General features: G+C 34.5%; 1 protein-coding gene and 1 long non-coding RNA gene across 5 annotated transcripts in view; one reads left to right on the forward strand and one right to left on the reverse strand.

The window, feature by feature from the left end:
- LOC116426840 (uncharacterized) overlaps window positions 1–15,501 on the forward strand; it is a 143,852-nt gene that overhangs the window by 61,681 nt on the left and 66,670 nt on the right. For 2 of the 4 annotated variants that reach the window (XM_076369117.1, XM_076369122.1), the window contains exon 2: window positions 11,726–11,818. The exons of 1 other annotated variant lie outside the window; for it this stretch is intronic. The gene's annotated coding sequence lies outside the window, so the exon portion shown is untranslated. Of the gene's footprint in view, window positions 1–10,528; window positions 10,802–11,725; window positions 11,819–15,501 lie in introns of those variants that run through there. One more of the 4 variants, XM_076369120.1, reaches the window with a different exon arrangement.
- LOC143174546 (uncharacterized) lies at window positions 246–2,406 on the reverse strand. The gene is made up of 3 exons (XR_012998641.1): window positions 2,126–2,406; window positions 1,390–1,538; window positions 246–1,092 (listed from the first exon to the last, which is right to left on the reverse strand). It is a non-coding gene; the product is annotated as an uncharacterized LOC143174546 (long non-coding RNA).

Genomic DNA, 15,501 nt, shown 5'->3' on the forward strand with positions numbered 1-15,501 from the left:
ATGTATGCATTTATTTTCCCCTCGGTGTTTTACTTGAGACCTCAGAGAATAGTTCTCTTATGTGTACAAAGATGTAAATAAATTTGTTAATTACAGAAATCAGCTTTTTAAATGCTATCTTGCGGCGATAGTCCATGTACCACCGGTGGTACATTCGTCCTATGAGACAGAGAAGCATGTACCACCGGTGGTACATCACATCCCATGTTACAGATAAGAATGTACCACCGGTAGTACATCCCGTCCCATGGGACAGACAAGCATGTACCACCGGTGGTACATCCCGTTGCGAACGTGTTAATCCTTAGCGCTCTAGATGGTTTTGTAATTTATCAGCAACTGCGACTAATTGTTATGGTATCTCTAGTGAAAATGAAAAATGCTATAACATTCCTTCGATCTTTTATTTTCGTTCTCAGCAAGAAATTTGGATGTGTGGAAAATCGAATAATTTTAGGGTAGTGTTCTTTGATTCGTTAAAATATTCGATATTATTCCGGGTGCAATATTGGAGCCTACAGAGTTCAATGGGTTAAACGCGGATGAACGTTTACTTAGAATTGGCAATTCGGTTAATGTAAATGGTGTTTATGTATTATAGTGACTATCTTTCTATTTGGGGGACGAAATACTAATAATTATGGTAGTGATAGTTATAATATGATACTAATAATAACAGTAATAACAATGATAATAGTCGTAATGAAATAGTAATAATCATAGTAATAACAATGACAGTACAGATAATAAAATAAAATAATAATAGTAGTAATAACAATGATAACCATCATAATAAGAGATTAATAATATTAGTAACAACAGTGATAGCAATGGTAATAAATGCGTTCAGCCATCCCCTTTTTAACCACTGAAAACCTCCACGGCGACCTTCCACAGTCATGAGAGGGAGCCACGGGAACTCTCGAAGAATACCACCGCGACTCCCTCAGGCCCATCCGGGCAGTCCCATGGCCCCGTTTTTTATTTCTACGATAACCTTATCATTAATGACAGTGGTGCACTTCTAAATTTATTCCACGCTTTACAACTGTAGGAGAGTCTAAATTTATCATGGTGAAACTTCGAAAATTCCTGAAAATTTCAATAAAATATATTAGTTACAAAAATATTTATTAAATATTTAGTATACACATGTTGAAGGAATAATATTAAAATCACCCGTCATTAATGTTTATTATAAGTTAGTAATTTATTTAGTTTATTATAACTCAGTAATTTATTTACTTTATTATAACTAAATAATTCAAGATAAAAAATAAATGATTAAAAAACTATTTACATTACCACCAGTTATTTATTTATTTTATGCAGTCTCCACGGTTAAAAAAATAAACAGTGACCACGTGTTCATTTAGAAACTCGACTCACATAACCAAAGCAGCATAGCGCGCGCCGGGACGCAGAATTCCGATCGACTGGTTCGCGAACGACGGCGACGGGTCAGCTTTCTCGTGACACGAGGCTCGCCGCCGGCGGAAAGCCGCTCGGTGAAAATCCAACGTCCGCCGTGTACTGGTCTGGATCGTATAATTACACGGGAAAAAGTTTAAAGCTGAATGCAGAGGGATAGGTGTTTAATGAATTTTTCATATCTAACCTAATTTCAGGTTCAAAATAAAAAGTTTTGGGGAAAATATATTTACAATATCTTCATCAAATGGGATAATTGTAAGTGATTTATCATTTTTCATAAAAATAAAGATATCAATTTTAAAAATAAACATATCAATTTTATGAAAATAAAGATATTAATTTTAATTAAAATACAAATATGAATATTAATAAAAATAAAGGTATCGGTTATAATAAAAATAAGGATATGCACTTTAATAAAAATAAAGATATTATATTTAATAAAAATAAGGATTTTTATGAGACATCCGCTATCTAGTGGTCTAAATTGTATAATTATAAGGAAATAAGTTTAAAACTGAAAACTTATAGGAAAAATACAAGTTATCATTTTTAATAAAAATAAAGATTTTTATGGAATCATATTTATTTTCATTAGATGGATTAATTGTAAGTAACATATCATTTTTAATAAAAATAAAGATTTTGATGGAACATGCTATTCCAAATGTCAACAAAATATGGTATTTACCATATTAATGTGATACTGGTGCCTTAGAGACTAGTTTGTATTTCACTGGTATTGAAATATGTGGCTGTCACTATGGGAGCTGCAGGGTTAAAGTAAAAAAGTTAATTCAGAATATACCACTAAATTTGGAAAATAATTTTAAAATGAAATTTCGACACATGTTTTTTGACACATTCGGTGGAAATAATGTTCACCTACAAGTGTTCTTATTTCTTACTGTTTAATAGAAAATGAATAGAAAAGTCATTAGAAAATGAATAGAAAACGGTTGGAAAATTAATAGACAATAAATAAAGAATTATTAAAAAATGAATAGAAAACGAATAGAAAATCAATGTAAAATGACTAGAACATGATTAGAAAATTAATAGAAAATCAATAGAAAATCAATAGAAAACGACTAGAAAATTAATAGAAAATCAATAGAAAATGACTAGAAAATAATTAGAAAAAGTTAATAGAAAATGACTAGAAAACAATTAGAAAAGGTCAATAGAAAATGACTAGAAAACAATTAGAAAAAGTCAATAGAAAATGACTAGAAAACAATTAGAAAAAATTAAGAGAAAATCAACAGAAAACAATTACAAAAAATCAATAGAAAATTAATAGAGAATAAATAGAAAATCAATGGAAAAATCAATAGAAAACAAATAAAAAACGAATAAAAAATCAACAGAAAGCGACCAGAAAACAATCACAAAAAGAACATAACCACAAAATGAATCCAAAATCAATAAAAAAAACCCCACAAAATAAATCCCCAAATAAACCATTCTAAAAGCAATAACAAACAATCACAAACAATCACAGATTTCCGGGCACCGTCCCACTCGCCTTATCGGGTACCGGCGCCGTCGGGTCTCCGCGATCAGAGGCCCGGCGAGGGCATCGGTTCCGAGATCTCGCCGGAGGTCGGCGTACTCCGCGCAACACCGGCTACCTGGCACGATAGAAATCGTCCGGCGCGCCGCGGACGTGCCTCGTGCCGCTTCCTTGTTTGGATAACGAGAAAACTACGCCGGAACGGGCCACCGTGTATCGTTTAGTCCTCATTGTCCGCGCCGGACTACTTTGCGCGGCCCGAACGGCCAATTATCTTCGTGCCCGGCTGTCGACGTTCGCCTGACGGACGACTAGCTAATGCGCTGCGTGCACGGAATCGACTCGCGTGAAATTCTAACCTGGGATGATGGTACCTGGGTACGGAGGATGAGCGATTTGGAGGTTTTGTGGGGCAGGTATGGTTTGGGGATTATCTTTATGGGGGGGTGTGGTCGGTTGGTGTTTTGTATTGTTGTTCGTGTATTATGCTATTGTCAAATTATGTGGAAATTTGGAAGGATATTTATATTTGACAAAGGACAGTTGTTTGCAAAGAATATTTATAATAATTCTAATTATTATTATTGTTATTATTATTATACAAAATATATTAATAATGCTTAAACATTTCATTGGAGACTTTCCATTGAGAAATTAGTTAACCATTGGAAAATATTTATTCTTTTCTGGCAAGAATAAATGGGAACAATTATTTAGAAGAAACGTCATTTTCATCTGACATCCATTTGATAAATGGAATTATCAAAAACCGAATTATTAAAAACGAAAATCGAACCCAGTCATTTCGACTGATAAGACGGTAATTCTTGTATATTTCGTATAATAATAATAATAATAATAATAATAATAAATGGAATTATTAAAAAACAGAATTATTAGAAACAGAATCATTAAAAACAAAAAGCGAAACCAGTCATTTTGACTGGAACGACGATAGCTCTAGTGTCAAAGGCGGGCAATGGGCGAGCATGCGCGGAACGATCGTGCGCTCGCTATTCGAGATATGCCTCGGCTCCCGCGGAACGTGGACCGCGCGCGGTGAGTACACCATTTACGGTATGTTAAGTTCGATTATATCCGTCCGCCGTCGAATTCCAGGGATTAACTGTGTCCGGGTTAACTCACGCGCGAAAATGCTCCCGGCCGGATCAAAGACTCCCGTGGAATGCTGTTGAGCCCGCAGTTAGGACCGTTCGTTGTGCGTAATTGCCGGTATCATTGGGTCCGAGTCAATGGTAACCGGGCAGCTTTTACACGCGTGTATAAATTAGGCGTTTGATTGTTCCGTGTGCGCGTAATGTTGAGGTTATGTAACCCTCCGCCCGAGCCGATGCTTTCTCTTCGTGTGTGTGGTGGGATAAGTTTGGGACAGATTTGTGACGTGTTTGAGGTTGGAATGTTTGTGTGGAGTGGAGGGAATGAGAGTGAGTGGAGAGGAATGGAGAGTGATTGGATAATTAATAGAAAATAAATAGGAAATAAATGGAAAATAAATAGAAAATCGATAGAAAAATCATTAGAAAATTAATAGGGAATAAATAGGAAATGATCACAAAATCAATTGAAAATTGTTAGAAAATGGATAGAAAATATTTGAGATTGGGAATATTTGTTGGTTAGTGTATGGAACTGAGAGTGATTAAAAAATGACTAGAAAATCAATAGAAAATGATTAAAAAGTCAATAGAAAATCAATAGAAAGATCATTAGAAAATGAATAGGAAATGATCAGAAAATAAATAGAAAATCAATTGAAAATCATTAGAAAATGAATAGAAAATATTTGAGATTGTGAATATTTGTTGTAAAATTTCAATTGCTGTAATTTCAACCTTACCTTTTCCAATATAGTATTAATGAATTGCTGAGGTTACTCTGATTCAAATGAGTCCAAACACGATGGGAATCGGACCAGTTTCACCGATTTACCATAATCAACGAAATTAAAGGCTCGTTTCCATGGAAACGATAAACTAGTTCGATTCCCATCGTGTTTGGACTCGTTTTACTTAAAAAAACCTCAGCAATCCACCAGTACTACATTCGAGAAAGTACAATTAAACATTCGACGAAGAAAATTCCAATTCCAGTAATTTCAACCTTATCCTCTCAAACATAGTGCCGATGTATTGCTGAAATTTTTCTGATTAAAATGAGTCCAAACACGGTGGGAATCGGTCCAATTTTACCGATTTAACACAATTAACGAAACTAAGGGCTAGTTTCCATGAAATTGTAAAAGTAGTCCTATTCCCATCGTGTTTCGACTCATTTTAATCAGAAAAATCTCAGCAATCCATCGGTACCACATTCAACAAGCTAACGTTAAAATAAAAATTATAACCTAACCAATTGAAAAAATTCATTAAAAAATTCAAATGTCATTCAGAAGTCCTACAACCGACACAAGAAAGGACTATAGTTTATTGTAAGCAGAATCCTTCGAGGTAGAATATTCCGATGGCAACCGGCCCACAGAGAAATTAGACGCAGCCAATTACCGAGGAAATGGTAATTGTTCACAATCGCGTACTTTCATTTTCTCGGTGCGCTGTTTAGCTGCGAAATTTTATCGCCGGTTACCTCTGAACGCGCGCAATGCGAATTCATCGTTAAAGTTTCCGGTTTACTACCGGTGTAACATTCCTCGAATGAATATTTTTATGGAGATGAGAATATTAATTGCCTGGCGCACGGCCCAGCGGAAATAGTATCTGCGAATTTCAATTCTTCGTCCTGTAGGATGGCCGAGCACACGCATACACATGCGTCGAGTGTGTAAATGTGTGAGTGCGGTGTGGAAAATTTATATGATTATCATATATTATTTATTTAATAATTGACATTCATTTATTGTTAATGTTATTTATTAAATATATTTTATATTAATAAACATGTATGAATTTGAGAAAAATTTAAGTGTTTAATAAATAATAATAATCAATCGAAAATTTATATATATACTATTTATTTAATATTTATAATACTATATAATAAAATATTTTTAAATAATTACTAAATAATTGTTACTTGTTATAAAAATGTAATGGATTAAGATTGTTTGTGTGTGATTTAGCTGAATATTACTACATTACCAATTTAGAATCAATGATTCATTTAGAATATAGAAATAATAAAATGTCAAAAGATATCTCCTGACAGCTTCGATGGAAACAGTGTTAATTGTGTCAACTGTAGTAATCAAATTTTCTCGAGTATCGGTGTCGCTTGAACCCTCGATTCGGAGGTCACCGACGCTTTCGTCTCCTCGCACCGCTCCACCCGCTTCTTGACGAACTGCGCCGACTCGGCACGCATCCAGCGGCACTGGAGAAACTCAATTCCGGCCCTTTCGGCCGACAACGCGAGAAAACCGCCTCGAGTCGTGTCGCGTACGCGGCACTCGCCTCGGAAGCCTCTTTTCTTTTCGCTGCCGCGAACGAAACCGAAGGATATTCGACCGAGGCGTACCAAAGAACTTACGTTCGATCACATTTTCCTCGTCTCGCCCTCGTTGGGCATCGAGTTTCGAAGATGCCGCCGACACGCTCTCGAGAGACGGGCCGCGAGTAGACGCGCTGCTCCGCGCGGCGCGGCGATTTCAACGACGCCACCTGCGCAGGCGGGCAGCAGCCATTGATACGCAGCGCTGTTCGGACTATCCGCGCGGCTTCCGTGCGGTGAATACGAGGGATCGCGGACGCTCTCGAAAGACGGACTGCGGCTCGGTTGTTACCAGGCTGCGTCAGGGTCGAGCCTAATTTCGACCGATCCGAGCAAGGAAAAAACGAAACGCGATTTCCATCGATCAGCGGCGGCAGACCCCTATTAATCTCCACGAAAGTAATCGATGGATTCGGCACTTGGAGCTGCGCTCGTCTCGCTGCTGGCCGTGCGAGGAATTTATCAAATTTTCTCCAGCCGAAGAAACCGATTTCTAAAACAGAATTTAACGCTGACTTCGGAACTGATCGAAGAGTTGAGTTGTACGTATGTACGGAAGAACAGTCTTAGCGGCCGACTTTTTCCGTAGACGCTTGAAGCGAGCAACTTTTAACCCTCTGCGGAATAATATTTTTATTTAGAATTCCTTAGGAGGGGAATAGCGAATATTTCTCTTTCTATAACGGCGACCGCCTATTTAAAAAGAATAAAATAAGAAAATTGATAATATTTAAAAAGAATATATATTATAGATAATAATCATTCCTTTTGTTACTTTTTTATTTTCTTTTCATTATTTTTCATTTTTAATTACTTTCTTATTTTCTTTTCATTATTTTTCATTTTTAATTACTTTCTTATTTTCTTTTCATTATTTTTCATTTTTAATTACTTTCTTATTTTCTTATTTTTCATTTTCAATTATTTCTACTTTTAATTATTTTTTAACTTTATTTCCTTATTTTTAGTTATCTGCTGTTACACAGTGAAGTTAATTTAAAATTGTTTAAAATGAAATGTGAATCAAGGCAGGCAATAACCAATGCAATCACCGACTAAGATATAGATCAAGCGATTCGATTTGAATAACATTAGTTCACTCAGCTGTTTCCTGCAATGATTTCACACGGTCTTATTTGGAACAACATATAGAAATATGAAACTGTAGGAATAGAATAGGTCGTAGATAATTAATAACGCATTTGAACTGTTTCGTTGCCGACAGTGGTTAAGGCGAGAGCATTAACTAAATATATTATCCAAAAAAATTGAACTGAATTACGTGGAGTTCTCACAATAAAGAAGAGAAAAAGAACTCCTGAATATTGTGCTAGAATCAAATATCTAATTACGTTTATTTTTTAATTATTTTTAATTGCTTCCCATTATTTTCGATAATTTTTTATCGTTTCCGATTATTTTTATCGTTTCCGATCATTTTCGATTATTTTCGATTATTTCCGATAATTTCCGATTATATTCGATTGTTTTCGATTGTTTTCGATTGTTTTCAATTGGTTTGGATTGTTTTGGATTGTTCTCGATTGTTCTCGATTGTTCTCGATTGTTCTCGATTGTTTTCGATTGTTTTCGATTATCTGCAATTATTTTCGATTATTTTCAATTATTTTTTATCGCTTCCGATTATTTTCAATCATTTTCAGTCAGTCTCGATTACTTTCGACTATCCTCCGAAAAATATTCAATCAATCCACAATATCCCCAGATTCGCCACAATCCACGTCCAATGAATCCACCAAAGCGACCACCTCCGAACTGCCTTAATATCAAAGTCGAGGCTGCGTGTTCGCCATTCACACAGCTCCGTCGCTTTCCGACGTCATTACGCTCGTCTGTTTCAAGTCAAGCAGTTTCCGTTTCCACGTGCAACATTACGCCGAATGGTAATTACACAACGAGGAATTAACGAGTGCATCGTGGCTCATTAATATCGTTTACCGTCGGGGACTTTCGACGCTAACCGTACCGGGAACCGGTCGGAAAACCGGATCCAAACTTTTGCGTGCTCTTTTGTTCGTCGAGCTTCATGTCGATGCCTGTATTGTGCGATTAACACGTTCACCGCCGCGAGAATTTAGAGCGGAGGTTTTCTTAACCGGTCCGGAAGAAAAACTGTTCTCACGCTTCCCGCGGGGAGTTCCTCTTCGGAAATGCCTTTTTTACGCTTTGATCATCGTTTACAGGCATTTAATGACATGCAATGTTCAAAATCTTTATAGCTACATATTGGGGCAACTCTCCTCTACTTTTCTGACAAATTTAAACCGCGTATCGTTTCTAATTTCCACGTAACGCTTGTTTGTTCATATTGTTCATATAGTTTCATATAGCTTTATATTGTGTTATATTGTGTTATATTTAGTTTCATATAGTTTTATATATTATCATATAATTTCACAGTTTAATATACTTCATTATTCCTTTACACACTTTCATATAGTTCCATTAATTTCTAACACACTGTCACACAAAAACTTCAAGTATTCACAGTAGCACTCATATTCTATTCCCAAAAGAACACTAAGTTTCACAAATTACTACTTCCTCTGACTTCTGTTTCCACTAAGAATTTATCGCTCAATTTATTTACCTTATTTCGCAGCCAGTTATGTTACTATTCACGCTAGGAAAACTACCACTACGGTTACTATCGGCAACTACCGTTACCATTGCAACAATGATGCCGTTCGACCGTATCAGATCCGGATCATGAGCGCGCGACGGAAACCGATTTCCAATGGAAAAAACAATTTCGCATCCGATCGTTCATTAACGGATGGACGATTCCGATCTCATACGAAAGGAAATTGGCTCGCGTGTGAGACGTGGACTATCTCCGGTTTCGAGTAACGTTATCTTGATCACTCTGCGCGCGAAAGCAGCATCGATATGGATTATGCAGTTCAGTCGACTCGGGATTAACGCGTTCGCGACGGGATGTACCACCGGTGGTACATTCTTGTCTCACATAGGACGCATGTACCACGGGTGGTACATGCTTGTCTGTCGCGTGGGGCACATGTACCACCGGTGGTACATGCTTATCTAACTCATTGGACGGATGTACCACCGGTGGTATATACTTATCTAACTCATAGGACGTATGTACCACCGGTGGTACATGCTTGACTCCCATAGGACGGATGTACCACCGGTGGTACATGAACTATTGTCGCGTCATAGCATTTAAATAACTGGTTACTGTAATTAGCAAATTTATTTACATCTTTATATATATAAGAGAACTATTCTCTGAGGTCTCAAATGTAACACCAAGCAGAAAATAAATGCATACATAATTTCGAATTAGCCACGCCAGATAGGAGAAAGTACGAGAAGAACGTGTTAAGTGGCTCTGTTAATCATCTTTTTCTGAAAGGAAACAAAGTGGGAATCAGCATAATATAATGGAACTCTCGTTACATGTGTTTCAACTCTCGAAACATGGGCAGCTCCCAAATTTATTTGAATTACACTTTACGATTATTAATTTTTAATTTTGATATTGATATTTACGATACTAATTTTTGTAATTTCTTACATAGTTTTAAAAATAATAATGATAAAAATATTTTAATTTATAATTTTTAGTAATTAATATTCTTTTTTAATTTATAATTAAACGTCGCTCGAAATAAGAGTCAATTATGCGTAAAAAAGTCCGCGTAAATTGAGGGTCAGGTGTAGTCAATTATATATATTATGTAATTAATTATATAATAGTAATTACATATATCATGATTGGAATCAATTATAATAATACATACTAGGTTAATAAATATTAATCACACAAAATTCTCTTTACCCACAATTTTTAAATTATTAAATCAAACCAAATTAAATTAAATTAAATTAAATTAAATTAAATTAAATTAAATTAAATTCAGGTTCAGATCGATACTCATTACCACATCATACAATAAATCGACAGGAAATTCACTAAAGCCCGATCCCGGTAACACTATCCGTCCGGTTGTCCGTGGCCGGTCGCGTCACTCGGATTTTCCGGGCAGGCGAAAGATGGCACTGGTTGGGACGCCAAGAGGGTAATCGCTGGTCACGTGACAGGCCGATCGTGAAAGGTGCTATGTACGCGCGACGTTAATTGCCGGCGGTGTGTATTTCCGAGTTTTAATAAACTGGCCGTCGTTAAGATCGCACGGCCAGTTAACTTCTTGCCCTCGTCAACCGGTCTCGTTACGTCGCGGTGCTCCGCGAATTCTCGAATACCACCGGTGGAAACGAGATCAGAGAAGTCGCGAGGCGAACTGCCGTTCAGTTGGATAGTTTTTCGAGGACCCTGCGGGCCAGTGTTTCCCAACGTGTTAAGGGGGCACTTCGAAATTGGAAATGTCACTTTTTGTGGTTTGTAACATTTGTTTAAATAGTTAAAATATTATAGTTATAGTGAATGTTGGAAAATGTTATAATGAATATTGGAAAAATGTTATAATAAATGTTATAGAAATATTATAATGAATATTGAAAAAATGTTATAATAAATGTTATTGAAATATTGTAATGGATATTAGAAAAATGTTATAATAAATGTTATTGAAATATTGTAATGAATATTGGAAAAATGTTATAATAAATGTTATTGAACTATTGTAATGAATATTAGAAAAATATCATAATAAATATTATGAAGTATTACAAATTATATATATGTTACATAAGGGGACAATTTGATTTTTATGGGAGGCAATTTGAAATTTGAAATATCATTTTATATATTTCACAATATTTACGCACACAAACAAAATAGCAAAAATATTATAGTAAATATTATAAACCTACAATAATAACAACGCAATGCAATTAAACAATTTAATATATTCTTTATATTTCACGCATTAAACATAAAATCAGGTAGCATTGATCGTGTCAAAAACAAACGCGTTGCACGAAAGATGGCGCCTGAGCATACATCTTAAAACTTTTAATAGGTTAGAAAGAACTAGAATTTTTGTTTAAATGTTTGCAATTGAATTTTCATTGAATTTAATAAATTTGCAATATAACAAATTTTTCTAATTAAATTTTTAAGAAACCTTTAATACAACAAATTTTTGACTGTATTTTTATTTTAATTTTTTTAGTAACCCCGAGTTTACACTATTAAATATTTATGTAAAATATCAAATACATGTATTTACATTATTTTGCAACGCCACCTATCAGAAAATACTGGAATTTTTAAGTATCCCTGTTTCGCACATTTTGTTAGTACTTAACCTACTTTTCACTGGGTGAAAATGTGTCATTCCTGATTTCTTCTGTTTGCAGGTAATGAAAAGACAACAGACGTTTCTCTGAGGCATTATGAAGGAAGTTCATTTAGCAATGCGCAAACTGAATTGCAAATCAATTGACGACTCGGTAAGTGGATTTTTGAAGTTGCTATAGGGGAATTTCGAAAAGTCAATTTACGTGTTCGGCAGGTTTATCGTTGAATGAATTTCAATGAATTTTTATGAATTTTTGTGATTCAATTTTGATTCAGTTTAAATGGATTCTTGTGATTCAATTTTTGGTCAATTCAATTTAATGTTTTATAGTTCAGTTTAAATGAATGTTTTGAATTCAATTTTCGTTCAATTTCAATGAAATTTTATAGTTCAATTTTCATTCAGTTGAAATGAATGTATTAAATTCAATTTAAATGAATTTTTGTGATTTAATTTTCATTACATTTAATTAAATTTTTTAAGAATTTCGTTATAAAAGCTATACGTGTGAATTTATTAAAATTTTAATTGGCTTGTATTTCAGTTTAAGTATTCCTAAATCAGCTTCTTTGGTAATTTCTTAAATAAGTGTCAGTACCATTACAGTAGTTAATTAATAATTTATTAAAAATAAGAGATTTAAAAAAGTAATTTTGCTTTTAATAATTTATTGAAAATAAGAGACTTTTTACAAATATTTATTGAAAACAAGAGATTTAGGAAAATAACTTTGTTATTAATAATTTATTGAATATAAGAGATTTAGAAAAATAATTTTGCCATGAATAATTTATTGAAAATAAGATGTTTTTTATAAATGTTTATTGAAAATGAGATATTTTGGAAAATAACTGTCATAAACAATTTATTGAAAATAAGAGATTTAGGCAAATAACTTTGTCACTAATAATTTATTGAAAACAAGAGCTTCACCAAAATAACTCTATCATTAACAATTTATTAAAAATAAGAAATTTTTTATAAATACCAAAGATAAGACATTCAGGAAAAAAACACTACGACACTGCGCATTACGCTCAGATTCACTTCCCTCAGTCGCTGAAAGCCGACACATCTAACCTACAAAATACTAAAATCTGCCAAGTCTAAAATTACCGCACATTAATACCCATAGAATACCAATTAATCCTGGAATTTTCGAGGAAATCGTGCCCAGTGATTTAAGCATCTTATTAGTTTCCCGAACGCGTAATGGCACGAGACGCGGAATAATCTTCGTTTATGGTTGGAGGCGCGTATCTTTATATGTTAATATTTCACGTCCGCGGCTCGGGTTCTCGTATAACGTTTAACGTCACTCTCCGCACTGCGCCGGCTGCGCGTTTCGGTGTCCTTAAAACCGTTTTAAACTTCAGCTTGATTTTAATTGCGTCAAATAAATTACCCGCACTTTACGATCAGCTTTAAAGTTACAGTTAATTTTGAGATAGTTCCGGAAGCTACTCCGTACGGTCACGCGTTATGTCTTCATGGAGTTTTTTATGGTAATTTCGGTGTATGAATATTTGTGTGTGTATAAAATATTTGGGACAATGCATGGATGAATGGTTTAGGTTTAAAAAGTGGGCGAAGAGTGCGTGTGTTTTTTTTGGAAAGTGTATGTGTGAGAATGCTGGGCGAGATAAAGTATACAGGGGTAGCGAACCTTTTGCATGTGCCAATTTTGTTCATAGACGAGTTCTTAGCTAGGAAATTATCAAATCAAGTCCTCTCTATTCTTGCGATCACTTGAGAAACTAGTAACTTTTATTTTCTTCCTGAGGCACACTAGTTTATCGTACTTATAATTTACTTTCTTACTTCGATGAGCAAACGTAATAGGTAACGGGTAACATCATGCATGCTTCAAGAATTTATTCGGATCTTTTGTTGAAAATCTTCACTCTGATTTCCTTAATGGAGACCATAGTCGTTCGGGATTCCCCTAAGCCAGGGTTGGCCAACCTTTTGCTTTGTGTACGTCAATTTTGTTCACGGATGAGTTTAGATGCATATAGAGCATCGTATTCTGTATAAAAAATTATTATGCTATGTAGGGTTGAAAACGAATAGGTACTGAGATATTTACAAAATAATTATCCCGCATTACAAGGCATGCCCATTCAACTGTTATATTTAGAGGATATTATGTTTACGACTACAAGTAATGTTGTTAAACACGATCCTAGGTATTAGACATCGTCAATGTGAAATATCAGTAAGGATAAAAATCATACAAAGATACTACATTTATTAAGATTCTGTATGTTAAACCTGCTAGTTTCTTTGAAATGTTTATTAAGCCTTGAAAAGGTAGAATGCAATGGTTAACTTCAATCAGGATATTTATTTTGATACAATATTTTAACTTTGGCAGCATCTTCATCGCACGCACTGTAAACAATTATCATGTCATATTTCTCACTGTTACCGAACATCTTAATAAACATAGTACTGTTTTCTGTACCATTTCTATCATTACTACGCTTAGCTGATATTCATGTCGACGTCTGATACCTAGAGTCGGGTATCAAAACATTATCTGTCGTAAACAGAGTTGTCCTCCAAATTATAACAGTCCCGTTGAACGAGCATACCTTGCAACGCAGGATAATTACTTTGATGCATATCTCGGTGAAGCAGTAAAGCATAATAAAACCCATATAACTATCGAATGTCCCCTTTTCAACCGTGCAGCTTTTGTGTGAAACATTTGATCAAAAATGTAATTAATAATATTGAACATTTTCTTTAGCTTCACCAGTAAAGAATACTTGTAAACACATTGATATGAAATGTTCAAAATGTTCTTTCCATTTTTGACCTCACATGACTTCACAGGTCACTCTGCAGTGTACGAATGAATTTGTCTAGACACGCTTTTATGCGATACAAGAAAATATACAGCATTCCGTTAAAAAAAATGAACGTCACCTCCATATCTAACAAAATAGTGTAAACACAAAAAGACATACACCATTGTGTTGTGTACAAAAATCAGTGCTACTTTCTCTTTCATTTCTTTCTAATATTACTATTTACAAGAAAAACGTTGGCTAGTAATAATGTAAACACCCTGTATGTTTTACATTAAATACTCACAGTACTCATCCTACAGTAATAGGCATGTAACAGAATCTGCTGTTAAATCACGAGGCGCATTCCATTGGAAAATAAGGATCCGCTAATGATGCGGTGCGGTGATAGAAATATTGGTCTGTGTTAGACGTCTGTGAAATTACCGTTGCGAATTGGGAACTCTAGCGGAGGAACTCAGTGTTTCAGTTTTTTCGGATTTTAATGGAGAATACCTTTCACTGTTTTGCTGGGTGGGTTGTGTGACTGAGTGGGGTTATGGTTAGTGATTTTGAGGTTAGGTGGATAAGGAAATTATTATGTTGATTAATAATTTATCTACGTTTTCCTTTTTGAGTGATTGAGTGGGGTTATGATCAGTGATTTTGAGGTTAGTTAAGAAGAAGGTTATTATATTGATTAATAATTTATTTACATTTTTCTTTTTGTGTGAGTGAGTGGGGTTGTGACCAGTGATTTTGAGGTTAGGTGGGTAAGGAGGTTATTACATTGATTAAGCATTTAATTGTTTTCTTTTTTGTTTAAGTAAATTAATTACTGAATTTATTGAATATAATTGCTCTACTTTAGAATGAAGTTGATAAAATTGAATCTTTTAATTTTTATTAAGGTTATTATACTGATTAATCATTTAATGATGTTTTCTTTTTGTTTAACTAAATTAAAATGTTAATAAAGTAAAGGTTTGTATAGTGATAATACAGACAATATTCCCACGAAAAATTCTAAATTGGTTTG

Source organism: Nomia melanderi, chromosome 1 (genome assembly GCF_051020985.1).
Source record: "Nomia melanderi isolate GNS246 chromosome 1, iyNomMela1, whole genome shotgun sequence".
Lineage (NCBI taxonomy): Eukaryota > Metazoa > Arthropoda > Insecta > Hymenoptera > Halictidae > Nomia > Nomia melanderi.